We start from the raw sequence: 27,294 nt of genomic DNA on the forward strand, positions 1-27,294 counted from the left end.
AAGAAAGGATTAATCCTATGAACTAGCGATCGTTCCTGAGCAAACAGCTATATTTGAAATCTCTGGCATCTTCCTTGGGAGGCTAAAAGTAAGTTTAATACATAATTTAAGGTAAAGTTTATTTTGAAACCATTTTTTGTTTATTAAACATAAATTGAATCTTACAAAGGAGAAGAAGTATTTAACACTAAAAGAAAAATATGTGTAGTGAAAAGAACATTCAGTTATTCAGTAACATCCTCTGTAAACATTCTCACAGAGAATGTTTTATAAATCCAGCAGGTATCTCATCTATGCTAAGAATATAAAACCAAATACAATACAAAGAGCTACTATGAACTTCCAACTTTTAAAAATGGATTTGATCCATGGGAAGAACTAAACCACTTTTAACAACTCTGGTGATAACTGAGTCAACAGGCTGAAAAATAATGGTTTCAATCACAGAAAAACAAGCACCTATGTTAAGATAATCAATAAAAGGCTAGGAGATACTTAGTAGTCAAGTGCTTGGCCCACAGCATGAGGATCTTGAGGTCCATTTCTAGAGCCAAGTATGGTAGTAGATGTCCATAGTCCCAGAGCTGAGAAGGCAGAGATGGGCAGATGCCTGTGGCTTGCTGGCCATCTGTGCTAGCCTAGTCAGCAAGCCTAGGGTCCCACCTTGTCTCAGAAAACAGTATGAGGGCTAGACAGATAGCTCAGCAGTTGAGGGCAATAGCTATTCTTCCATTGACTCAAATTACCCATGTTAGATGGCTCATAATTGTCAGTAACTCCAGTTCTAGGGGATCCAATGCCATCAGTCATGTGTATGTATGCAAAGACACAAACATATACATATAATTTAAAATAAAAATAAATCTTTAGGAGACTAAAGAGATGGCTCAATAGTTAAGAGCACTGTCTGCCTCTTCTGGAGGACATAAAATTGGTTCCTAGTACCCACATGGCATCTGACAGCCATTTTGTCCTTCATGGGACCTGTGCATGTGGTGCACAGACATACATGCCAGCAAGTATTCATACACATGAAACAAATACATAAAAATTTGAAGGATAAACAAATAAATAAAATCTTTCTAAAAGTCCTGTTTTACCCTTTCATTTCTCTCACAAAGTACACGAACTAATAAAATGATGCTTAAAATAGTATTTCCTTTTTAATTTTCATTTTAATATATAACTTTCAGCACTTCCCCAAATGTAACATGACATGTTAAAATTTACATTGACTATTGATTTTGCGTGTGTGTGTGTGTGTGTGTGTGTGTGTGTGTGTGTGTATGTGCACTGTATCTATCACAACACATAAAATGGAAATCAGAAGACAACTTTCAGAAGTCAATTCTTTCCTTCTTTGTGAAAGCCACCAACCTTGGTAGCAAGTATCTTTATCCACTCAGACAACTGGTCAGCCTAAATTTTATACTTTAGGTAATTTTTTAAAAGCTTAAGTGTTAAGATATATGAGTAGAGTCAAAATAGTAATATAAAATTCCCATTTAAGTATAACTGTCTTGTGAATACTAAGTGTTCAGTGCTATTTGTGGGCTGGCTGGCAACCTGGCACAGGTGTAAATATCAATTAATTTCCAATAATAGAGCTGATCACAAGAAAAGGCAGCAGTGCCCATCTGGACACCAGCAGAATCTCTGTGGACCCCTTTTCTTGCACTTCAATTACATTTTGGGAAAGGGAAACACTTAAAATAGCCTTTCTGATGTGAGCTAAAGCAATGTGAGGCCCTTACTATGTCATGTTTTCAATTTCCTAGCTCTAGAACCATGAGCCAATAGTCTGCTGCTTAAGAATTACCCAGTCTTAGACATTTTATTGTAATAATAAAAAACAGATTAAGGCAACTTTGAGAAAGTCTTTCAATTTTCCAACTAAAACATCCTAAAACACCCTAAAACAAAGATACCCTAAAAAGAAACATGTGCCACTCCCTTTACCTAATAAGACTATTGGGTCAATGTACCCCAGGAAATCAGAATTTCCTGAGGAGTCTCATATTGGGAAAAGGAAAGACTGAGGACTTAGAGATAAAAGATTTGCAACTTGTCAGACAACCTTGCACAAGACACTGGCACCACCAACACGGTATGAAGGGAGAGAGTACACTACGATTTACGCTTTCCTCTGAGCCTCTCTCTTGGTCACTCTTCTCTTCTCCTTGCTATGAATGGAAGTGTTCATAGGGAGACACAGCTTAACCTGGATGCTGTAGGACAATTAAAATCACTCCACTAATGTTTGATTTGTATCCAACCCCAGGAAATCTTTATAGGGTCGATAAATCTAGCTCGAGGAAGTGGCCCTTTGGTTTCTGTGCTTACAAAAGATGCAATATGGAAGTTTAGCAGAGGTGAGAACTTGCAGCAGGCCCAACAAAGAATGGTGTGGTCCTCTCTGCTGTAATTAAAACCCAATAAATGTTTTCAGGAACTCTTGTTTCCTCAACCAAGGCAATGAGAGCCCAATGCTAGACAAACCCTAGCTTTGATAGGTTAAACTTTGAAGTAAAAGTAGAATAACTCAAGGCCAAGATGGGAGTGACAAGAGTGATTTCTGGAACACAAAATTTAAGAAACTATTTACTTTTGTGGTTGTGCAAATAAACTGTTTACTGAAATGTTGTCCATATTACCCTGTATCTAGGACACTTCTACATTTCCAACCAGACATAATACAAATGGTGCCACTGGTAAAAATCTAAGGTAGAAGATAAAAAGTCATGGGGTTAAGGTGAAGACTTAGTCAATAAAGTGCTTGCTGTGCAAGCATGAGGACCTGAGTTTGGATCTCCAGCACCCATGACTTGGCACGTATACATCTGTAATTCCATTGCTAAAGAGATAGAAATGGGAGGATACCTGAAGCTTACTGACTCAACAATCTAGGCAATCTGTGTGCTCTAGGTTCAGTGGGAAACCCCGTCTCAAAGACAGATAGACAGACAGAGAGAGAGAGAGAGAGAGAGAGAGAGAGAGAGAGAGAGAGAGAGAGAGAGAGAGAGAGAGAGAGAGAGCGCAACTGTGGGAAATATTTGATGCCAACCTCTGGCCTGCGTATATACACACATACATGCAGACACACACACAAGTGACCCAGCATACACACACACACAGAGGTGTACCCCTGCACATACACAAAAATGTGGGTGAATCAGGAAGGGGCAGCTCTGTGTTGGTAAAACAGTGTGCTGCAATCTATGGCAGTATTCAGAGGAGATGGTAGGGCACAGAGCTCGGAGATTGTCACTCAATGTTTCTAACTTGCTAGTCAGAAATATCATGAAATTTCCCTTTTGGATTCATCCCACTTTGACCTTCTCCTGTGTTTTTAAAACATTAAGGGTTTGAAGATACACACTACTAAAGTCGAGTTTTCCTGTGTTTCTGTCACCTGACAATAACAACACTCTGATGCCGTGACTCCTCCTGGAACTTCTTGTGTTTGTTGTTACTTTGTCTTTCTTGTTGCTTTTCTCTAACAACGGTTTTTTTTTTCAGACGTTGTGAGATATGTTTATAAAATTCTATCAAATGACTCCTAAATGTGGTCGTCAGGAAGCTTCATGCTCTTCATCTCTATTCAGGAGTTTTGCATCATGCGCATTCATGTTCTTACCATCCTTTACTCCTTTGAATCTTATTATGGTCTGTGCCAGACGGAGACTTAGCTTCAGAGGACTAATGAAAGCATCATAAGCCCCAGGGTTTTTGACAAGGTTGACCATTTCCACCTTGGCTATGCTTCATCTTCTTGATGTCTTCCTCTTGTTATTTAATTTTTTGCCCATTCCCTTTTGTTGAGAGCCCAGCTTTATTCTTTAATGTTATCTCCAAACAAGCATAGAACAACATTTTAAAAATTCAATTTTAAAAGCATGCTTGATAAAATTGGAGATTTTCTCCCACTAAGCATGTGCTTCTAGTACTTCAGTCATGACTTAGCAGGTCAATCTATAGCATCCATATTCTGAACAACTCCATATTTATTTGCTTTGCTCTCCCTTGAGGACTGCCTTAGTAGGACCCTCCATTAAATATACAGAGTTCTGGAGTTGGACTATAATCAATTCCTAGGCTGGAGACACAGCCAGAATATGGCAAATACATAGGCGAATGCCAGCAGCAAACCACTGAACTGAGAACGGGACCCCCGTTGAAGGAATCTGAGAAAGGACTGGAAGAGCTTGAAGGGGCTCCAGACCCCATATGAACAACAATGCCAACCAACCAGAGCTTCCAGGGACTAAGCCACTACCCAAAGACTATACATGGACTGACCCTGGACTCCAACCTCATAGGTAGCAATGAATATCCTAGTAAGAGCACCAGTGGAAGGGGAAGCCCTTGGTTCTGCCAAGACTGAACCCCCAGTGAACGTGATTATTGGGGGGAGGGCGGTAATGGGGGGAGGATGGGGAGGGGAACACCCGTATAGAAGGGGAGGGGAAGGGGCTAGGGGGATATTGGCCTGGAAACCAGGAAAGGTAATAACAATTGAAATGTAAATAAGAAACACCCAAGTTAATAAAGATGGAGGGGAAAAAAGCTGTAAGAAAGCTTATATGTTATTTGTCAGATGCATCACTTTGTAGAGATGGAGACCAAGGTGTAACCATCCTCATCCAAGTGTGACACCTGGATGTGTATGTGTGACAGCAGATGCCAGAGGTCAGGTCTTCTGACACCTATTCTAGCAAGTAAATTCTGAGAGGATAATAACAAATCAAGACCCCCTCATTCACCCCTCCCCCAAACACCTGAAGTCAATGTACATAGTCCCTGATCCTGTTTACATTTTTAAACACATGAAAAGACAAGCTGAAGCTCAAGTATAGTGTGATCATGGAAGAGAGCTCTTAAAACACGTTAACGGCAGGATGGTGGTGGCAGAATTATTTAGTTCATGAAGAGGAAGGACTTCTCAAAGAATTTTTTCATTTGGTTTTGTTTTAAGACAGGAAGCCGTGTATCCAAGGATGAGCTTGAATTTCTGATCTTCCTGCTTGCTCTTCCTGTCTCTGCCCCCTGAACATTGAGGTTATAGGTATACACCACCATGCCTGTGTTTATACGGTGCTTGGGATTGAACCCAGAGCTTTGTGCACGCTGAGCAAGGTGCACTATTAACTGAGCTACACTCAGAGCCCTCAAAGAATTTTCTCAAAAGTCAAGTTCTTAGAACATTTAAACATGTTCCAAAAACATTTTATAAAGTCATATCAAGATATGACATAACAAAAACAGATGTTGTTAACCACGTTTAACACACTGAGCTAATTTCTAGATGCTGTAGAATAAACCAGAAAGAAATGTTTATACTACTGCTGATAATACTTTACTATTACTTAAAAATATCTTTAATTAGAAGAATGGATAGTACCTTACTGTTTTATTGTTTTAACATCTGTGTGTGTCTGTTCGTCTGTCTGCCTGCCTGTCACACATCATCATGCATATGTCAAAGGACATCACTAAAACTGGTTCTCTTCTCCCACGTGGGTTCCAGGAATTGAGCTCGGTTGTTAAACTTGCTGGCTTTATCTGCTGAACCATTTTTGAGCCCTTATTTATTTTTAATTGTAATGGACAATTACACAATAGTCCTTGGCAGTGCAGACAAGACGAAATGACCATGATGCACATAGGTGAGAATGAAGAGAGTACAGAAATGAAGAATTCAGAACAAATGGAAAGAAATAATGAGGGAGCTCAGGAGATGGAGGTAAGCGAGAAGTGAACCCCATCTGCCTCTGTGTGTGTGTGTGTGTGTGTGTGTGTGTGTGTGTGTGTGTGTGTGTGTGTGTGTGTGAAGAGTCAGAAGAGGACATTGGATGTCCTTTTCTATCACTTTCTGCCTATTTTTTTATATAGAGTCTCACTAAATCTAGAGCTAAATTGGAGGCCAGAAAGACATAGAGATCCTCCTATCTCCATCCCTACGGTTTGTGATTACAGATATAATTGCTACCAACATAGACTCTTTACATAGATTTCTAGGTAGGTACTAAGGATTTCAATTTAGGTCCTGGTGCTTGTGTAGTAAAAATTCTTACTTTCTGAGATCTCTTAACAGTCTTCTTTATTCTGGCATAGAATCAACCCTGCCAATGAAAATGGATTAAGACTTCACTAAAATTAAGCTACAGGATGAAAAAAGCATAAATATGGTGATACAGTAACAAAATAGGGGAAAGTGAGTACCTCTCTTCAACCCTAGAGACAATGTGTAATGGGAAATTGTTAAAAATAAACATTCTTGGGAAGTCCCACACCCGCGGATCCCGGCCCACAGCAGCTCTCTGCTCCCAGACCCGGTGAGAGAGAGACCCAACCGCCTGGTCAGGTGGGCACTCCTGAGGCTGCAGAGCGGAAGAGACCACCAACACTGCTCACCCCTGCCCACATCCCTGGCCCAAGAGGAAACTGTATAAGGCCTCTGGGCTCCCGTGGGGGAGGGCCCAGGAGCGGCAGGACTTCTGCGCCTGAGACACCGCCGCCAGAACCTGAAAGAAACAGACCGGATAAACAGTTCTCTGCACCCAAATCCCGTGGGAGGGAGAGCTAAACCTTCAGAGAGGCAGACAAGCCTGGGAAACCAGAAGAGACTGCTCCCTGCACACACATCTCGGACGCCAGAGGAAAAAGCCAAAGACCATCTGGAACCCTGGTGCACTGAAGCTCCCGGAAGGGGCGGCACAGGTCTCCCTGGTTGCTGCCACTGCAGAGAGCCCCTGGGCAGCACCCCACGAGCGAACCTGAGCCTCGGGACCACAGGTAAGACCAAACTTTCTGCTGCAAGAAAGCTGCCTGGTGAGCTTGGGACACGGAAGCAGAATTTCTCTAGGAGGCACGGTCTGTGTTTACCGGAAGTCCCACACCCGCGGATCCCGGCCCGCAGCAGCTCTCTGCTCCCAGACCCGGTGAGAGAGAGACCCAACCGCCTGGTCAGGTGGGCACTCCTGAGGCTGCAGAGCGGAAGAGACCACCAACACTGCTCACCCCTGCCCACATCCCTGGCCCAAGAGGAAACTGTATAAGGCCTCTGGGCTCCCGTGGGGGAGGGCCCAGGAGCGGCAGGACTTCTGCGCCTTAGACACCGCCGCCAGAACCTGAAAGAAACAGACCGGATAAACAGTTCTCTGCACCCAAATCCCGTGGGAGGGAGAGCTAAACCTTCAGAGAGGCAGACAAGCCTGGGAAACCAGAAGAGACTGCTCCCTGCACACACATCTCGGACGCCAGAGGAAAAAGCCAAAGACCATCTGGAACCCTGGTGCACTGAAGCTCCCGGAAGGGGCGGCACAGGTCTTCCCGGTTGCTGCCGCTGCAGAGAGCCCCTGGGCAGCACCCCAGGAGCGAACCTGAGCCTCGGGACCACAGGTAAGACCAAATTTTCTGCTGCAAGAAAGCTGCCTGGTGAACTCAAGACACAGGCCCACAAGAACAGCTGAAGACCTGTAGAGAGGAAAAACTACACGCCGGAAAGCAGAACACACTGTCCCCATAACTGACTGAAAGAGAGGAAAACAGGTCTACAGCACTCCTGACACACAGGCTTATAGGTCAGTCTAGCCACTGTCAGAAATAGCAGAACAAAGTAACACTAGAGATAATCTGATGGCGAGAGGCAAGCGCAGGAACCCAAGCAACAGAAACCAAGACTGCATGCCATCATCGGAGCCCAATTCTCCCGCCAAAACAAACATGGAATATCCAAACACACCAGAAAAGCAAGATCTAGTTTCAAAATCATATTTGATCATGATGCTGGAGGACTTCAAGAAAGACATGAACACACTTAGGGAAACACAGGAAATCATTAATAAACAAGTAGAGGCCTACAGAGAGGAATGGCAAAAATCCCTGAAAGAATTCCAGGAAAACACAATCAAACAGATGAAGGAATTAAAAATGGAAATAGAAGCAATCAAGAAAGAACACATGGAAACAACCCTGGATATAGAAAACCAAAAGAAGAGACAAGGAGCTGTAGATACAAGCTTCACCAACAGAATACAAGAGATGGAAGAGAGAATCTCAGGAGCGGAAGATTCCATAGAAATCATTGACTCAACTGTCAAAGATAATGTAAAGCGGAAAAAGCTACTGGTCCAAAACATACAGGAAATCCAGGACTCAATGAGAAGATCAAACCTAAGGATAATAGGTATAGAAGAGAGTGAAGACTCCCAGCTCAAAGGACCAGTAAATATCTTCAACAAAATCATAGAAGAAAACTTCCCTAACCTAAAAAAAGAGATACCCATAGGCATACAAGAAGCCTACAGAACTCCAAATAGATTGGACCAGAAAAGAAACACCTCCCGTCACATAATTGTCAAAACACCAAACGCACAAAATAAAGAAAGAATATTAAAAGCAGTAAGGGAAAAAGGTCAAGTAACATATAAAGGGAGACCTATCAGAATCACACCAGACTTCTCGCCAGAAACTATGAAGGCCAGAAGATCCTGGACTGATGTCATACAGACCCTAAGAGAACACAAATGCCAGCCCAGGTTACTGTATCCAGCAAAACTCTCAATTAACATTGATGGAGAAACCAAGATATTCCATGACAAAACCAAATTTACACAATATCTTTCTACAAATCCAGCACTACAAAGGATAATAAATGGTAAAGCCCAACATAAGGAGGCAAGCTATACCCTAGAAGAAGCAAGAAACTAATCGTCTTGGCAACAAAACAAAGAGAATGAAAGCACACAAACATAACCTCACATCCAAATATGAATATAAAGGGAAACAATAATCACTATTCCTTAATATCTCTCAATATCAATGGCCTCAACTCCCCAATAAAAAGACATAGATTAACAAACTGGATACGCAACGAGGACCCTGCATTCTGCTGCCTACAGGAAACACACCTCAGAGACAAAGACAGACATTACCTCAGAGTGAAAGGCTGGAAAACAACTTTCCAAGCAAATGGTCAGAAGAAGCAAGCTGGAGTAGCCATTCTAATATCAAATAAAATCAATTTCCAACTAAAAGTCATCAAAAAAGATAAGGAAGGACACTTCATATTCATCAAAGGAAAAATCCACCAAGATGAACTCTCAATCCTAAATATCTATGCCCCAAATACAAGGGCACCTACATACGTAAAAGAAACCTTACTAAAGCTCAAAACACACATTGCACCTCACACAATAATAGTGGGAGATTTCAACACCCCACTCTCATCAATGGACAGATCATGGAAACAGAAATTAAACAGTGATGTCGACAGACTAAGAGAAGTCATGAGCCAAATGGACTTAACGGATATTTATAGAACATTCTATCCTAAAGCAAAAGGATATACCTTCTTCTCAGCTCCTCATGGTACTTTCTCCAAAATTGACCATATAATTGGTCAAAAAACGGGCCTCAACAGGTACAGAAAGATAGAAATAATCCCATGCGTGCTATCGGACCACCACGGCCTAAAACTGGTCTTCAATAACAATAAGGGAAGAATGCCCACATATACGTGGAAATTGAACAATGCTCTACTCAATGATAACCTGGTCAAGGAAGAAATAAAGAAAGAAATTAAAAACTTCTTAGAATTTAATGAAAATGAAGATACAACATACTCAAACTTATGGGACACAATGAAAGCTGTGCTAAGAGGAAAACTCATAGCGCTGAGTGCCTGCAGAAAGAAACAGGAAAGAGCATATGTCAGCAGCTTGACAGCACACCTAAAAGCTCTAGAACAAAAAGAAGCAAATACACCCAAGAGGAGTAGAAGGCAGGAAATAATCAAACTCAGAGCTGAAATCAACCAAGTAGAAACAAAAAGGACCATAGAAAGAATCAACAGGACCAAAAGTTGGTTCTTTGAGAAAATCAACAAGATAGATAAACCCTTAGCCAGACTAACGAGAGGACACAGAGAGTGCGTCCAAATTAACAAAATCAGAAATGAAAAGGGAGACATAACTACAGATTCAGAGGAAATTCAAAAAATCATCAGATCTTACTATAAAAACCTATATTCAACAAAATTTGAAAATCTTCAGGAAATGGACTATTTCCTAGACAGATACCAGGTATCAAAGTTAAATCAGGAACAGATAAACCAGTTAAACAACCCCATAACTCCTAAGGAAATAGAAGCAGTCATTAAAGGTCTCCCAACCAAAAAGAGCCCAGGTCCAGATGGGTTTAGTGCAGAATTCTATCAAACCTTCATAGAAGACCTCATACCAATATTATCCAAACTATTCCACAAAATTGAAACAGATGGAGCCCTACCGAATTCCTTCTACGAAGCCACAATTACTCTTATACCTAAACCACACAAAGACACAACAAAGAAAGAGAACTTCAGACCAATTTCCCTTATGAATATCGACGCAAAAATACTCAATAAAATTCTGGCAAACCGAATTCAAGATCACATCAAAACAATCATCCACCATGATCAAGTAGGCTTCATCCCAGGCATGCAGGGATGGTTTAATATACGGAAAACCATCAACGTGATCCATTATATAAACAAACTGAAAGAACAGAACCACATGATCATTTCATTAGATGCTGAGAAAGCATTTGACAAAATTCAACACCCCTTCATGATAAAAGTCCTGGAAAGAATAGGAATTCAAGGCCCATACCTAAACATAGTAAAAGCCATATACAGCAAACCAGTTGCTAACATTAAACTAAATGGAGAGAAACTTGAAGCAATCCCACTAAAATCAGGGACTAGACAAGGCTGCCCACTCTCTCCCTACTTATTCAATATAGTTCTTGAAGTTCTAGCCAGAGCAATCAGACAACAAAAGGAGATCAAAGGGATACAGATCGGAAAAGAAGAGGTCAAAATATCACTATTTGCAGATGATATGATAGTATATTTAAGTGATCCCAAAAGTTCCACCAGAGAACTACTAAAGCTGATAAACAACTTCAGCAAAGTGGCTGGGTATAAAATTAACTCAAATAAATCAGTTGCCTTCCTCTATACAAAAGAGAAACAAGCCGAGAAAGAAATTAGGGAAACGACACCCTTCATAATAGACCCAAATAATATAAAGTACCTCGGTGTGACTTTAACCAAGCAAGTAAAAGATCTGTACAATAAGAACTTCAAGTCACTGAAGAAAGAAATTGAAGAAGACCTCAGAAGATGGAAAGATCTCCCATGCTCATGGATTGGCAGGATTAATATAGTAAAAATGGCCATTTTACCAAAAGCAATCTACAGATTCAATGCAATCCCCATCAAAATACCAATCCAATTCTTCAAAGAGTTAGACAGAACAATTTGCAAATTCATCTGGAATAACAAAAAACCCAGGATAGCTAAAGCTATCCTCAACAATAAAAGGACTTCAGGGGGAATCACTATCCCTGAACTCAAGCAGTATTACAGAGCAATAGTGATAAAAACTGCATGGTATTGGTACAGAGACAGACAGATAGACCAATGGAATAGAATTGAAGACCCAGAAATGAACCCACACACCTATGGTCACTTGATTTTTGACAAAGGAGCCAAAACCATCCAATGGAAAAAAGATAGCATTTTCAGCAAATGGTGCTGGTTCAACTGGAGGGCAACATGTAGAAGAATGCAGATCGATCCATGCTTATCACCCTGTACAAAGCTTAAGTCGAAGTGGATCAAGGACCTCCACATCAAACCAGACACACTCAAACTAATAGAAGAAAAACTAGGGAAGCATCTGGAACACATGGGCACTGGAAAAAATTTCCTGAACAAAACACCAATGGCTTATGCTCTAAGATCAAGAATTGACAAATGGGATCTCATAAAACTGCAAAGCTTCTGTAAGGCAAAGGACACTGTGGTTAGGACAAAACGGCAACCAACAGATTGGGAAAAGATCTTTACCAACCCTACAACAGATAGAGGCCTTATATCCAAAATATACAAAGAACTCAAGAAGTTAGACCGCAGGGAAACAAATAACCCTATTAAAAAATGGGGTTCAGAGCTAAACAAAGAATTCACAGCTGAGGAATGCCGAATGGCTGAGAAACACCTAAAGAAATGTTCAACATCTTTAGTCATAAGGGAAATGCAAATCAAAACAACCCTGAGATTTCACCTCACACCAGTGCGATTGGCTAAGATCAAAAACTCAGGTGACAGCAGATGCTGGCGAGGTTGTGGAGAAAGAGGAACACTCCTCCATTGTTGGTGGGATTGCAGACTGGTAAAACCATTCTGGAAATCAGTCTGGAGGTTCCTCAGAAAATTGGACATTGAACTGCCTGAGGATCCAGCTATACCTCTCTTGGGCATATACCCAAAAGATGCCTCAACATATAAAAGAGACACGTGCTCCACTATGTTCATCGCAGCCTTATTTATAATAGCCAGAAAATGGAAAGAACCCAGATGCCCTTCAACAGAGGAATGGATACAGAAAATGTGGTACATCTACACAATGGAATACTACTCAGCTATCAAAAACAACGAGTTTATGAAATTCGTAGGCAAATGGTTGGAACTGGAAAATATCATCCTGAGTGAACTAACCCAATCACAGAAAAACATACATGGTATGCACTCATTGATAAGTGGCTATTAGCCCAAATGCTTGAATTACCCTAGATCCCTAGAACAAACGAAACTCAAGACGGATGATCAAAATGTGAATGCTTTACTCCTTCTTTAAATGAGGAAAAAGAATACCCTTGGCAGGGAAGGGAGAGGCAAAGATTAAAACAGAGACTGAAGGAACACCCATTCAGAGCCTGTCCCACATTTGGCCCATACATATACAGCCACCCAATTGGACTAGATGGATGAAGCAAAGAAGTGCAGACCGACAGGAGCCGGATGTAGATCGCTCCTGAGAGACACAGCCAGAATACAGCAAATACAGAGGCGAATGCCAGCAGCAAACCACTGAACTGAGAATAGGTCCCCTATTGAAGGAATCAGAGAAAGAACTGGAAGAGCTTGAAGGGGCTCGAGACCCCAAAAGTACAACAATGCCAAGCAACCAGAGCTTCCAGGGACTAAGCCACTACCTAAAGACTATACATGGACTGACCCTGGACTCTGACCCCATAGGTAGCAATGAATATCCTAGTAAGAGCACCAGTGGAAGGGGAAGCCCTGGGTCCTGCTAAGACTGAACCCCCAGTGAACTAGTCTATGGGGGGAGGGCGGCAATGGTGGGAGGGTTGGGAGGGGAACACCCATAAGGAAGGGGAGGGGGGAGGGGGATGTTTGCCCGGAAACCGGGAAAGGGAATAACACTCGAAATGTATATAAGAAATACTCAAGTTAATAAAAAAAAAAATAAAATAAACATTCTTGATCCACTTGGGACACGAACCATGTTGTCAATTTGTGGTTCATTGTACATAGAAAAATGATTAGTACTTGGTGTTAGGTGTTCATTTGCTTCCAGTATTATACTACAGGTTTGGAATACTCTCTTTTGCCTCACAATATCTAAGAAATAAAACCAAAATTATACTGGAGGCTATAATTTATTGACTACTGAAAGTATATGAAATCTCTGTTATTTGTATTTTTTGTAGATTGTCTAGTTTATTTTTCCAAAGAGAGATGAAACAGTTGCAAACCTGAAACTCCTAGAAAGTATCTCTTTGTCAGAGTGAAATGCCCACCCATACTTAACATGAATTTTAATCTCTGGGGATCAGACTAAAACACCATTTAATCCTTTATATGAGTCCAGGGTATTTTCTGAATATACTGGGATTGTGATGAGAACCATGGAAGCATTTGGCAGCCCATAGCTTGCCCTAAGTCTCTCCCTTTGAAGGAGAGAGCAGTTTGATCTTGTTAAATTCTCTTTGAAAAATAGCCCTACAGCATGAACAAAACTAACTTTAAATTGTTAAACTACTAGAATGTCTTCTAACTATATGTTCTAAGAAACTGGGGCATTCATAACTATAATAGAGTTATGGAGGACCTAATAAAGCATCTAATCTCTGTCTGGTTTTGAACTCATGAATTTTGAAGTTTTTTTTCCTATGATGTGGACTTCAGACTCGAAAATTTGTACTCATCATCCATGCATGACTCATACAACACCCGCAGATTGTAGTCATCATTGAACCCACATCAGAATTTTGAAGTTTTAAGGCTTTTTATTGTTTATTTATCTTTCAACAAGCCAGTTACAGGGTTTCAGATCAACATAATTAGTGGGCACAGATTTCTTCAATACAGAATAGTTGACTTTTAAAATCTAAGCTCGATCATTTTGCCATTTATCCTATCACTAGCCCACTAGCCCCAGAAGTCTTTCCTCTCAAAACTTTTTGTATTTCATTTTTATGCCAATATTATCTGGGGGGAATCACATTTTTCTGTTAAGACTTGTGTTGATACAAAACTATGAGGGTATAAATGCTGAATAATTCAGGGTCTAAGCTTGTGTCTGCCATGATGAAAGAGAAGATCTAAAGGGAGATGCTGTGCCCTACCCTTGCTACAGACTACTACTGAAGCAGTAAACCCCACAGAATTAAGATTTCCTCAGGAATCCCATGAAGCCCTTCAGCCTTTTCTCCCAGGAAGAGATTTCACACAGTTCTGACAAATTAACTCACACATTTCTCCTGGCTTTTTTTTTTCTTCTACTTTTCCTATAAAACTGTAACCCTGCCACAGAAAAAGCAAAGGACACTAGGAAGTCTAACTGATTCGACCAAACTGTAGATAAATCCATTTCCCCTTATTGGCTCACTTCTCCTGTCTCTAAGAGGCACCCTCACAGTGTCACTTCTGTAAGGTGAAATCAGATTGATCAAAAGATTATTATGTGTAGCAGGATTCACAGACATGAAATTCAGTCACCTCTCAATGCTGGTGGTTTTCCCAGTCAGACAGAGAATTGTTTCTGGGTTAAAATGAATTATTTCATTATCCTAGACTAAAAATAATGAAGTCTCTCAACAATTGCTGGTTCATTTCAAAAGCTCTAAAGTGCTTAAAAATTGGAGGCAACGTGAAAGTGCCCAGCATGGCATGTACCTAGAAAGATAATGTTCAGTCTTGATTTTTAATACACTGTCAGAGTTCAGCATTTGTTTTTCAAAGAAAACTACACTAGGTATTATAAAAATTCTCATGCTTTTCCCAGAGTTTCTGACTACCCGATACTATCTTTCCTGACTTGTCTTAGCAAGCAGAATGTCCAAGTCTCCATGAATATGACTGCTTCTAAGATTGTGTGCCCCTTTCAACATATAAATAAGGACACTTCATTTATTGGCAGAGCTGTTGGCAGGTGCAGTGAATGTACCCTTGTTGGAAAACAGAGCTACTGGAATAAAAGCCACTATAGCTACTGAAAAGATGGACTCCACATGCCAACATCTCCTCAATTGGGAGTTAATCTTGTTCACCTGGTCAAAGACATGCATGTCCTAAGCTATGCTAAATCTGTAGGAGGAATAAGTTTTTACTTGATGGACTTTTCTATCCCCCAAATTTCTACCCTCGAGCACCATGAAGTACTGTTAGGTCTGCTCACCTTCCTAACTCAGAAAGGTCTGACTTTCCATTTTTGTATATCTCTTTCTTCTGCATGCTAGTCAGATACTGAGTCTGCCTTCTCGGGTCTTTGGGGTTTCCTGACTCTCTTTCTAAGTCCTTCTTCATCACTACCTGTCTGCCTCTCTGCCGTGTAGCAGAACTCCATGCTGACTCAACTGAAATGGTATGGTTTCCTGGCTTCCTCTTATCCATCTCCCTCCTCTAGGCAGCTGCCTAGATTTACAGCCTGTCTGATCTGCCTTTCTTAAAAAAAAAAAAAAAAAAAAAACCTCAAATTTTCCTCCAACTTCTTTTTTAGTTTGTTCTTAAATTACTTTATTAATGAGAATATGGGAAATATGTTTCCAACAAAAACAGTTTTTAAAAATCAAAGACCTAGAACAACTCTTTCTTCTTTCTTCCATCACAAGATCTAATGGTGGAGTCCTTTTTTAAAAAAAAAAAGATTCATTTATTGCGCGCACGCACACGCAGGTGACCACAGAGTACAGAAGAAGGCTTTCTGAAGACATAGCTCCAGGAATACTGAGAAATTATTGGGAGAAATAGGAGGGAGAAGAAGGAGATGGACTTATCTGAATTTACCTTTTTTATTCCTGCAGCTAGAGTTGCAAGTAGTTTCAAGTCACCTGACCTGGGTGCTGGGAACTGATCTCTGGTCCTCTAGAAGAGAATCAAGTGTTCTTAAATTCTGAGCCATTTCTCCAACCCCCTCATGATAGAATCCGTATGCATAAGACTATGATTTTTCCAACAAAAATATTCATATGACCTCCAACAACTCTATGTACATAAAATACTCTATATTTTTACAAATAGAACATTAAAACTAATTAGATGTTTATTAATGTGTGCATGCACGTACATATGTGCACATGTGTGTGCATATGAAGGCAAATGAGACAAAACAGTAGAAACCTTATACAAACAATATTCAGAGAGCTTCATGTGGCAAATTTGTAAATTAACTTTCTCTACATTAAACTTCTTGATGATTGTACTTTAACTTTTTTCATCTCCTACTGTCTTGTTATTAAATATACATTTGATCTCTATGACCAATAAATACCCAAAACACTTTGCCATGCAGTATGACTTCACCTCATCTTATCAACCCTTTTTTTCTGGGAAGCAATACTCCTCAATCCTGGCTTTAATAAGTGTCTTAATTACTATTCTATTGCTGTGAAGAGACATCATGACCAAGGAAATTTTTGTGAAAGCATTAATTGGGCAGGAATTCAAGCAGCTAGACATATTACATCCACAATCAAAGGCAGTAAGAAATTAAGGCATGCAAGCCTATTTGCTTATTTGTTTTCCTGCTGTGAACTAGCATTCTCCTCTCTTATACTGTACTCTGAGCATTCCCTAGGGAATGGTGTTGCCCACAGTGGACTGGGTCTTCTGACACTATCAACTAAGACCATCTTCTACACACATGCCCACAAGCAAAACTGATCTAGATATCTCTTCATGAAGACATTCTTTCCAAGTGATTATGGGTTTCTACAAGTTAACAGTTAAAATTAACGAACACAATAAACCATATGACACAAATTTATATCTTGTTCGATGCTTAAAATGCTCCTACAATGCAGACGATACATAGAAACACAATAAAAGCTATATGAGACCACCCTAAATAATCTTCAATTAAAATTCTAGTTTCCCAAGTACTTATATTTTTAATAATTATCTAATTCCCCCTATTTTGTGAACAAAGACAGGAGATATCTAATTCAAAACAAGAGGAGGCAAATTTTAAAGGACATGGTAAAATGTAGAACTGAGAAAACCATGTCCACTCCTGACATATCCTCTGAAATAGCTTTATTCTCTCTTCCCTCCCTCATTTGCATCTTTATGAGAACAAAATTATTCATGCAGCTGTCCACTGAGATCCAAGAATTTTAAGTTGAATGTAAATTAGTATGCAAAGTTTGAATTCCACAAGCCACTGGAATAAGCCTCAGTGACATTACCCTCCCTCCTTGTGATTACATGTGATTCATCAGTACAGGAATAGCCTGATACTTTCAAAACTATCTTGACACAAGTTCCTTTAAGACATTAAAATAGTTGTTTCAAAATGTTAAACATTAAAAAGAAATAAAAGGTAAATCTGGAGAGATGGTTCTGTGGTTAAAACACTTACTGCTCTAGGAGAGAACCTAGTTTAGTGCCTAACACTCACACAGTGGCCCAGAGCCACCCATAATTCTAGTTCCAGGGGATCTGATGTCCTCTTTTAACCTCCTAAAGCATTTGGCACATGTGTGGTGCACATACATAGATGGAGCCAAAACATTCATGTGTAAAATAAATAAATAGAAGATACCGATAGATAGATAGATAGATAGATAGATAGATAGATAGATAGATAGATAGATAGGCAGGCAGACAGATAGATAGATAATAAATTCAATAGGAAGAAAGGAGGGAGGGAGAAAGGTTAGAAGGAAGGAAGGAAGGAAGGAAGGAAGGAAGGAAGGAACAAAGCAACTTATAGAAGAGTTTACTTTTTAGTCCATGGTGGCAGGCAACAGGAGCAATAAATGACTGATCATATTTTATCCATACATAGTAAGCAGACAATGGGGTGAGGCTATAAGTTCTCAAAGCCTGGCACAGGTGATGGACTTCTTCCAGCCAGGTTGTACCTTCTAAAGGTACAAATGGCACCGCCAATTGAAGAAGAAATAACATATGAGCCTATGGGGGACATTTTATCATTCAAACCACAACAGGAGTGGTACATAAATGAGTTATATGTCAGAGATAGACAATGAGAGTTGAAAATTGAGAGCAAAGTTTTTGTGTGAAGATTATTAATGTCTGAAAGTCAAGTACACAGTCTGGCTCTAGAGTTAAATGAGCTGTATTGAGATTCTGTACTGCTGTGTACTGGCTAAGTTCCCATTTTTATCAATATGTAGTAAAGCCCAGAGGGCTCCTGCTAAGATCTTAGGTTCTTGTGTCCTGGAACAATAAAACAGATACACAGACAGTGTTGGAATCAGAGAGAATTTGTTGAGAGAGAGAGAGAGAGAGAGAGAGAGAGAGAGAGAGAGAGAGAGGAGTTTCTAAGGAAGGAGGTGGCCAGAGCTGTGAGGAAGTTATTAGTTCAGTGGTAAATGCTTTACAAAAAAATTCGAGGTGTTAGCAACACAGTATGTGAGCTTTTGTATCACTCTTCATGCAGGTTATATAGCTTGAACTTTGATCATCAGGCTTTGAAGCCAGCATCTTTACCTGATGAATCAACTCAAGCCCCAGCCTGCCTCATTCTTACCAATGATAGAGATACAAGGATGCAAATGAGAACAAGAAGAAAATAGATCTTCTGTTTTACTTAGTACCAGAAAATCCTTATAGAGATATGTAAGATCTAAAGTTAAAGGTAAAATCCCTCCAGAGAGCAGGGATGTTCTCTCAGGTAGGCACCTGTCACCTCCTAGAAAGGTGACATCTTCCACAGAGGCAGTGTGGGACTGTCAGGCAACTATCTGATTTTGTTTCATTTTTAGAGTCAGATGATTCCCTAAAGGACCCTATAGCTCATCATAATGGACTCCATTCTGGATCTGCAGTCACTGTTAAGCTTGTTTTGATCTTTTCCAAATAAGATCTTGCCCACTTGTCTTTTTACTCTAAAGTCAGAAAGTCAAAGTCCTTAACATGTAGCATTCGAGTCTCTAAGATAGCTCCTATGTTTTGGAAATGAATCAGTTGTACTAAGGTAGCATCAGACCTGGTAAGGAAGACCCTACACAGAGCAGAGGCTCTCTGGAAACCCACTGAGCATGAACATTCGTGTCTGCAGATAAACGTTTTCTTTGAAGCATCTTTGAATGTTCAGGGATCTGATTAGTGTTTCATGGCTTCTTTCTAAAAGAATCTAGAAGATGGCTTCATTAGTCACTGGTGCCACATGAACTTGGGAAAGTCATTACAAAGCAGGAGCCAAGAGCACTGAAGAGGAGGCAGATATGGTCCTCCCAGTGTGCAGAGATGAATTTGTAGCATCTACCTGGAATGAAGTTCAGACTTTGCAGGCTCCGTGTGGGCCAATCGTTGGCACATATCAGCTCTAGTCCCACATGCCAAAGTGGGGACATTTTCTTATTGAAAACAGGATACAACAGCCAATAAGCCGTCCTGGTTCTTATCTACATTTTTCTGCATTATCTGATGGCCATTACAGCTGCACTAGGAGGGGCACTACACTCTCTAGGGGATTGAAATTCTGTTCCTAGCACTTCTGGGAAGCATCTGTCAGGAGTTTCTCAGTCAGTGTTTATACAAAGTGCCTGAATCTGAAACAGCAATGGCCAAATTGTTTTATAATAAAAACAATTTTTATTTTATTTTTTATGAATGTTTATTTCCCCGTCCAAATCAGTTACACAGTGGATGTTTCAACAGTGAACATACAGGAAATGCATGAAATCTAATTATTATCACTTCAATTTGCAATAATTTAATACTAATGTTGAAAGACTTTCTTGGAAATACTAATTTTTGTCAACATTTCCACTCTAGAGAATTTCTCTTTTTCTGCTAACAATTTTTCTAATTCAATTTTCTCTCTAGTATTTCTTTAGCAACTGCATGCTATGTAATCCAGGCATTTTTGCCACCAAGCCAACTGCCTGACATCCTATAGACCAAGGTGGACAGCAGTGTTCATAGAACAAATGAGAGGAAGGATCTTTGCAATAATGACGCAGAGAAGGAAGCTTGGAATCTAAGTCTGATTTAGGTGGTCCCTTGGCTCAGGCAGAAGAGTGACATAAGTAGAGACCACTGTTCCCAACAGTGTTGACACAAAGACCATTTTCAACCTCAGTCCCATGAGTTAGTTACCCTGTAAATTGATGCCCTATCCTGGATGCATAGGTCAGTGGGTAAAGTGCTTGCTGAGTAACTATGAGGACCTAAGATCTCTAACACCCATGTAAAAAGCCAGAAGTGATGGCACACACCAGGCACTGGAAGGCAGAAAGAGAAAGATCCCAGGTACTCTCTGATCAGTCAGTCCAGTCAATGAACTCTGGGTTCCATAACATACCCTGTCTCAATAAAGGTGGATGAGGCTGGAGATACATTTCAGTCGTTTAAGAACCCTGACTGATCTTCCAGAGAACCTTAGTTCACTTCCTAGAATCCATATAGTGGCTCACAACCTCCTACAACCTGCGTTCTAGAAGAGCTGATACCCTCTGCTGGCCTCCATAGGTATCTGCACATAAATATTACACAAACTCATGCACATACACATGAATGAATGAATGAATGAATGAATGAATGAATGAATGAATGAATTTTTAATTAGGTGATTAGTGACAGAAAACAATACCTGGACACCTGACACACTTGACTTCAACCTCTGGCGTTCACATGTAAATGTGTGTGTGTATACATGCATGTACCACACATACAAAATTTAAAAAGAAATCACCTGACCCTGAATCAGATGCCTGAGAAAAGAAAGTAGAGGTCTAAAGATGGGTTCCTGGTTAAAAGCTCATTCCATTCTGTGGAAATGGACTTCTTGAACTCAATAGACATCACAGATCCTGTAGCTCACAGCCTATATCAGAGCCTGGCTCTGTCAAATGAATTTTGGAGTGTTATTGAATCTGTCTAGGTTTACTTTCTTCATCTTGAATTAGACATACTAGGTGTACCTGCTTTGCATGTCTGTTATGCAAATCCAGTGCACATCTCTTATAGCAGCACCTTGTCCCTAGGACCTAGTGAAATGAATTTGAAGAAGCTATGAGTCCATATCCCTTACCATATGTCTTAGTTAAGGTTTTCCTGCTGTGAACAGACACGATGACCAAGGCAACTCTTGTAAGGACAACATTTAATTGGGGCTGGCTTACAGGTTCAGAGATTCAGTCCAGTATCATCAATTTGGGAACATGGCAGCATCCAGGCAGGCATGGTGCAGGAGGAGCTGAGAGTTCTACATCTTCATCTGAAGGCTGCTAGCAGAATACTAGCTCCCAGGCAGCTAGGACAAGGGTATTAAAGCCAACACCCACAAGGCCACACCTACTCCAACAAGGTCACACCTCCTAATAGTGCCACTCCCGGGACTAAGCATGTACAAACCATCACACCATACGTGACCCAAAACAGAACTGCACCTGAGAACTGGAATGATGGTAAGAAGAAGGAATGATGAATGGCGGTTTCTCTGACCTGTGGAACCTAGTTTTTAGGGTATCCTGAGTAATGAAGAGTGAGATCAAAGAAACTCATTATTCCAGGTTTGTATGTTAACAAATATTGATTCGGGATATGAAGTTTAAAATAGTCACCCAGGTCAAGGAATAGCCACTGTTTCATGCAACGTAGAGCAAGTGGTGCATGTCTGTGATCTCTGGGAAGCCTGAAGTACGAGGGTGACAGGTTCAAGGACAGCCTAAGATATACAGAAAGTCTGCAACAAAGCCAGACAAAAAAGTACTAGCTTTTATCCCAAAAACTTTGCATATGTTTATTCAATGTCTTTGAAACTCATGAGAAGCAGAAACACTATTGGCAAAGCAAAATATATCCTCATCTCAGAGAAAGTAAAAGACAGTTCACTCTTGAGCCAGATGAGTTAGCATAGCCAGCAATTTGGATTCATACTACTCCAAATAGCATGTAGAAAATGTTTAGTAAAGGGTTTCCTATTATAGTTTTCACTACACTTGCTTTTAACAATTTCATACATAAAAATACTGTACTATGGGTACTCTCACCCCTCACCCTTTCCCATTTTCTCCCACCCCTAACGACCATTCCTTTCTCCTTCTTAAATTTGTTCTGTTTGTTTGTTTGTTTTATGACCCACTTATTTTATTTTTTTCAAAACCCACTGATTTTAAACAAGGCTGTCTGTATGGCCATGGGTTTCGATTGCCTTTCCCCCTATCATAAAGTTTTTACAGTTACAGAACAAAAGAAATTCATAAGTTCAGGTGCTCTTCAAACACATTAGTGGATATATCTTGTAAGTGTGTTTCAGTAAGTGGAAAAATATTTATGGCAGGTCTCAGATGCTACATGATGACCTTTTAGCTTTTGTATTGGTACAAGCTCATGGTCTTTTGAAAATAAATTCCACTTGGGGAAAGGGTGATTGTAACCCTGTGACGAGCTGAGTTCAATTCCCAGAGCCTACACAATGAGCAAATGGACCCCACAAACTGTCCTTTGACTTTCACAGCACAATAACACACCCATGCTTCCTTTGTTTCCATATACACTAAATAAATGTAATAAATGTTAAAACAAACAAGCAAGCAAAGATTTTTATCTGGGAATCACAAGAACATTAGGTCAACACAGAGGTGGACAATTGGTAACTATTAAGGATAGCAAAGTAATTGACTCGGAGTCTGAAACATTCTAACTCCACAGTCATGGCATTCTAGTCAATCAACACTGTGACTGTGGCTTTTTTTCTGGGAATTTTATATAGTTCATACTATTATATAAGGACAATGTGGAATAAAATGTAAGTGATGAATCCTGGTGTTAGGGTTTTTGAAATAGTCATACATTTCTAAATCCATGAGGGAAAAAAAAAACATTGTAAGGAAGTATGTGTTGCTCTGACATAAAAAACTTGGCTCTGTGTCTTAGAGTGAAAAAATGAATATTAAAAATATCAATAAATCAATGAAAATAACAATCAGTAAAAATATAAGAATTGAAAAAAATAATCTCTTTTTTTCTAGAATTGTGCTTTGAGAGGATGAACATTTGTGTGGAAATTTGTCTGTGGCCGGCTTTGAGTTGCATGAAAAGTAGGTTGAGGGCTGTGCCTTGACCTAAGTAGGGGAATGTTCTACAGATCAGTGTTTGACCCCACTGTCAGTGTAAGCACAAAGGCAGGATGACTCTGCCTCTCATTATGCATCCGTATCATCACCTGTCTAGTGCCACACCAACCATGAGACAGATTAATAAGTAGCTTATTCTTACAAATAAAAAGCTACCAACTATAGACTTGTTGAAGTACATTGGGAACACTTGAGCACATGTATGTAAGACCAAGCGAAAGAACATGTCAAGCACACCAGAACCAGGGGATATACCCTTGGATTTCATGAAAGGAAGGAGACCTAACACTACAATGGCAGTAGGTCCACCAACCTGTTGTTAAATGAATAGTGTGTGTGTGTGTGTGTGTGTGTGTGTGTGTGTGTGTGTGTGTGTGTGTGAATTTTAGAACTCAGCCCTTAGGAGTCAGAAAATTGTGTTAACAAAGAGGTAGTCATAGGTCAAAAAATACAACAGGAGTCTCAATATTCCTTTAGAAATATTTTTGAAGCAGCTCTAGCATCCTAACTGTCACACATCATTCCATGAGAACCTTACTTAAATACCTGGGTCATACCTCATTAATCAGACAGCTTGAACTTGGCAAATTTAGGGTGATGGTTTTCACTGTAATATCTCTTCCAACCGTCTGTGAGTCACATTACTGTGATGTGCAATGGATCAACCCAGCAGTGTCTAAAATGCTTTTAAAAACTGATCAGAAACCTAGATAGGGTATTGCATATGCCTGCAGTCTCAGGGATTCTATGTAGATGTGGGAGGTAGAAACAGGAGAATCCCCAAAGGCTCCTGAACCAACCAGCCAGGCACACACAGCAAGATGAGACCCTTTCTCAAACAAGGTGGAAGGCAAGAACGAAGTGGCCCTCTGACCTCCTTGTATACACTATGGCATACACATGCCTGGATTCACAAAATAAAAGTTAGAAAGTGTGATAGATTGTATATATTGAGAAATTACCAGACTGAAGAAAAAAATATGTACTATTCCCAAGCCTTCCCTTAAAGTAATTCATATAAAATAGGAAAACAAGGAAAAAACTGATTATTTTTAGATAATTACAAATCAAAGTGTACATAAGAGATATAAAATCAATGGCCTGGAATCAGAGAATCAGTTTTGGTCTATTTCCGTGAGTTTCGCTTCATATGCTAATCAAAACCTAAAAAGAAAAATATTATTTGTCCTAATTAGTCAAGAATGTTTATTAACAATGCATTGATACAACTAGAATTTGGTACAAATTACAGAATTTAACTTTTTTCATTACTTTTACATAATGACATATGAAATACCTTCATACTAAAAATAAAATTACATGAATTTACAGAATAATCTGGAGCAGAAGGTAGTAATTCATGTGACTTTTCATCTTGGCAGATGGATTAGCACTTTAAGTCACATTTTTTCTCTAGAATTTCAATATTAAATGTGAGCTTTCCATAAATGAACATGAGTGACGTTCACTTTGCCTTTGGCTCTTTATAATGTGGCATTATGTTTTTAAATGTACATGAATGTGCTCTCTGTGGCCCCAAAGCCACTGCCTCTCAGCCCTGAGTCTCGGCTTCCCTACCTGAAAAGGCTGGTAAGACAGATATGAAAAGTCTTGTGTGGGAAGCACTCAGAATGTCTTAGATAATTCTCTCTCTGCCAGCCTCCTCTGGAGGGTTTCCACCTGATGCATTTCAGGGTCCCTTATCTCTTTGGGAAATCCCCAGACAAGCCCATGGATAAGGTGCATTTGCCGATGGCACATCAATCTGAGAGAAGGAAACAGAAGAGCTTCTGGTGGGTTCTAGTCCTAATGTTACCATACTTGTCCTCACAGCAGGCTCTGGAGGTCTGTGTGGCTGCTGTCTCACAGTGTACATTGCTCCTCAGATGCTTCATACACACAGATTCTTCTTTACTAGGGAAGCCCGTGCCTTCCCAACACACCCGCAAATGCCTAGGATACAGCGCCACCCAAAACAGTGTTTGTCTCTGCTTCAGAACATGGGATAATTTCAAGTCCCATTTAGAGTCCTCGTGTACTCAGAATAAGCTAAGCAGCCTTGTACATCGCAATACTGGTGAACAATTCCAAGTCCTTTCCCTTGTTGAGTAGCAGACGTGCTTGTCAGAGCAGGAATGGCTTCTCCCCTGCCCTTCCAGCCGCTTCTATCGCTTTGCCAGGCAAGCTACAGTAGGCCTACAGGGCTTATCCTCTTCATATGGCAGCATGAATCCCAGTAATCCATTCGCTAAGTCCTGAGATTCGATCTCTAATGTCTCCAGTGAAATCGTTGTGTGTATTTTATTCAGCACTGTTGTGACAGGCAGCATGAGTTAGAACCCAGAAGTTTCAGCTCGTCTTCTGCCTTTGACTGCCCACAACGCTCCTCACACTCACTGTTCACCCTTCTACTGAACCATCTGCATGAAGCCTCCATTCTCAGATCTCCAAGCATACCATTGAAGGGACTTGTTAGTTCTGTGGACTCATCTAGCCCAGGCTGCCCTCAAACTCACTATGCAACTGAGAGTAGTCTTGTATTCACAATCCTCCCGCCTCCACCTCTCCAGTGCTAGGATTGCAGGCATACGCAGCAATACAAAAGATAACTGTTCATCTTGAATAAAATCTTACCTCAGTTTCTCCTTTTGGTTGTGAGCCTAGCCTTTAACGGCTGAGCCATCCCTCCAGCCCTCAGTTTCTCCTTTTATAAAATAATTGATGATATTCTCTATGTTACTCAACACAGGCTCAGCTGTTATTTAAAAAAAAAACATAGCTTAAATAAAATATAAATTATTTTCTCTACCAGGTAGCTGAGAAAGTTAAGGGATGCAGAGCTGACAGGGAAACCACAACAATGGGGGCCCAGGTTCCTTCTGCCTTCTGCTCCTCTAATGTACTCCTAGCATCTATTTAACTTCCATGTTTCTAGGTCTGTATTCCAGGCTGTGCGGAATGAAGTAAAGGTTTCACCTGTTCTCTTTAAAAGTAAGGCTTTCAGATTTTAGTTACCCAGCTGTAGGAATCCAGACTGGGAGGCTGTGTGACTGGCTGAACTTAGAGGTTCCAACCAGGAAATTGAATATTTGTCTGTAATGCACAGTTACTTTTACACTTCATATGGGCCTACGGAGATATTATTCATGACTCTGTGGACTCTGGAAACTTTCTAGTTCCTGTATTGGGACACTAGATGGAATTAACTCCCCTGGAATTCTTCTGCTATTTAACTTTGAGGTCTCCCAAAGAGCCCCACATCTGTGAAGTCCGCCTCAAAATGGGTTCATGAGACAACAGTGAGTCTGCAGTACAGAGAATCACTTAATGGGACATGCCAATGAGTTCTTGGTTTCATTAATGTCTTGTGGCTTTGTCATCTCCGATGTTTGTCACTTCAGGACACGAGTTTTTATCCAGGTTATAATCCTATTTGTCCTTCTCAGTTTTTCATTCAAGCAAAAAAATAAGAAAACAGCAGAAACACTGACTGTTTAGGAACAGAAAGTTAGCCTGTGCTGTCAATCAGACTTAGATCCCATTTCTCTGGCCAAGAGCCAAGGCATAACAATTATAGTTTATTTTCCAAAACCATCTTTATAAGACAGTTTCTGCCCACAATATACTGTTATAAGCCCCTCGTAAATCTTCTAAAGAACCAGGCAGCACGCTCACAGGTTTCTTTTCTCAGATGAGGTGAAGCCAGCTGCTTTCAGAGAGATCTATTTGTGACCCTGGGAGTTTGGAAGGCAATCATCCTTAGATGGAAAAAAAAATACAAAAAGCCAAATTGTAAGAAAGCCACTGTGCCCTAATGTAACCACCTGCCTATTTCCACAACTTGACACCAATACCTTCTATCCAGAAGGCAGCTGTATGTATGCCATC

At 40.3% G+C, this 27,294-nt stretch overlaps 1 non-coding gene across 1 annotated transcript; it reads right to left on the reverse strand.

The window, feature by feature from the left end:
• Nucleotides 1–14,030: 14,030 nt before the first annotated feature.
• Nucleotides 14,031–14,114, reverse strand: LOC120097972 (small nucleolar RNA SNORD113/SNORD114 family). Its single transcript, XR_005495927.1, has one exon. It is a non-coding gene; the product is annotated as a small nucleolar RNA SNORD113/SNORD114 family (small nucleolar RNA).
• Nucleotides 14,115–27,294: the final 13,180 nt, after the last annotated feature.

The sequence above is a fragment of the Rattus norvegicus genome, chromosome 17 (genome assembly GCF_036323735.1).
Source record: "Rattus norvegicus strain BN/NHsdMcwi chromosome 17, GRCr8, whole genome shotgun sequence".
NCBI classification, from domain to species: Eukaryota; Metazoa; Chordata; class Mammalia; order Rodentia; family Muridae; genus Rattus; species Rattus norvegicus.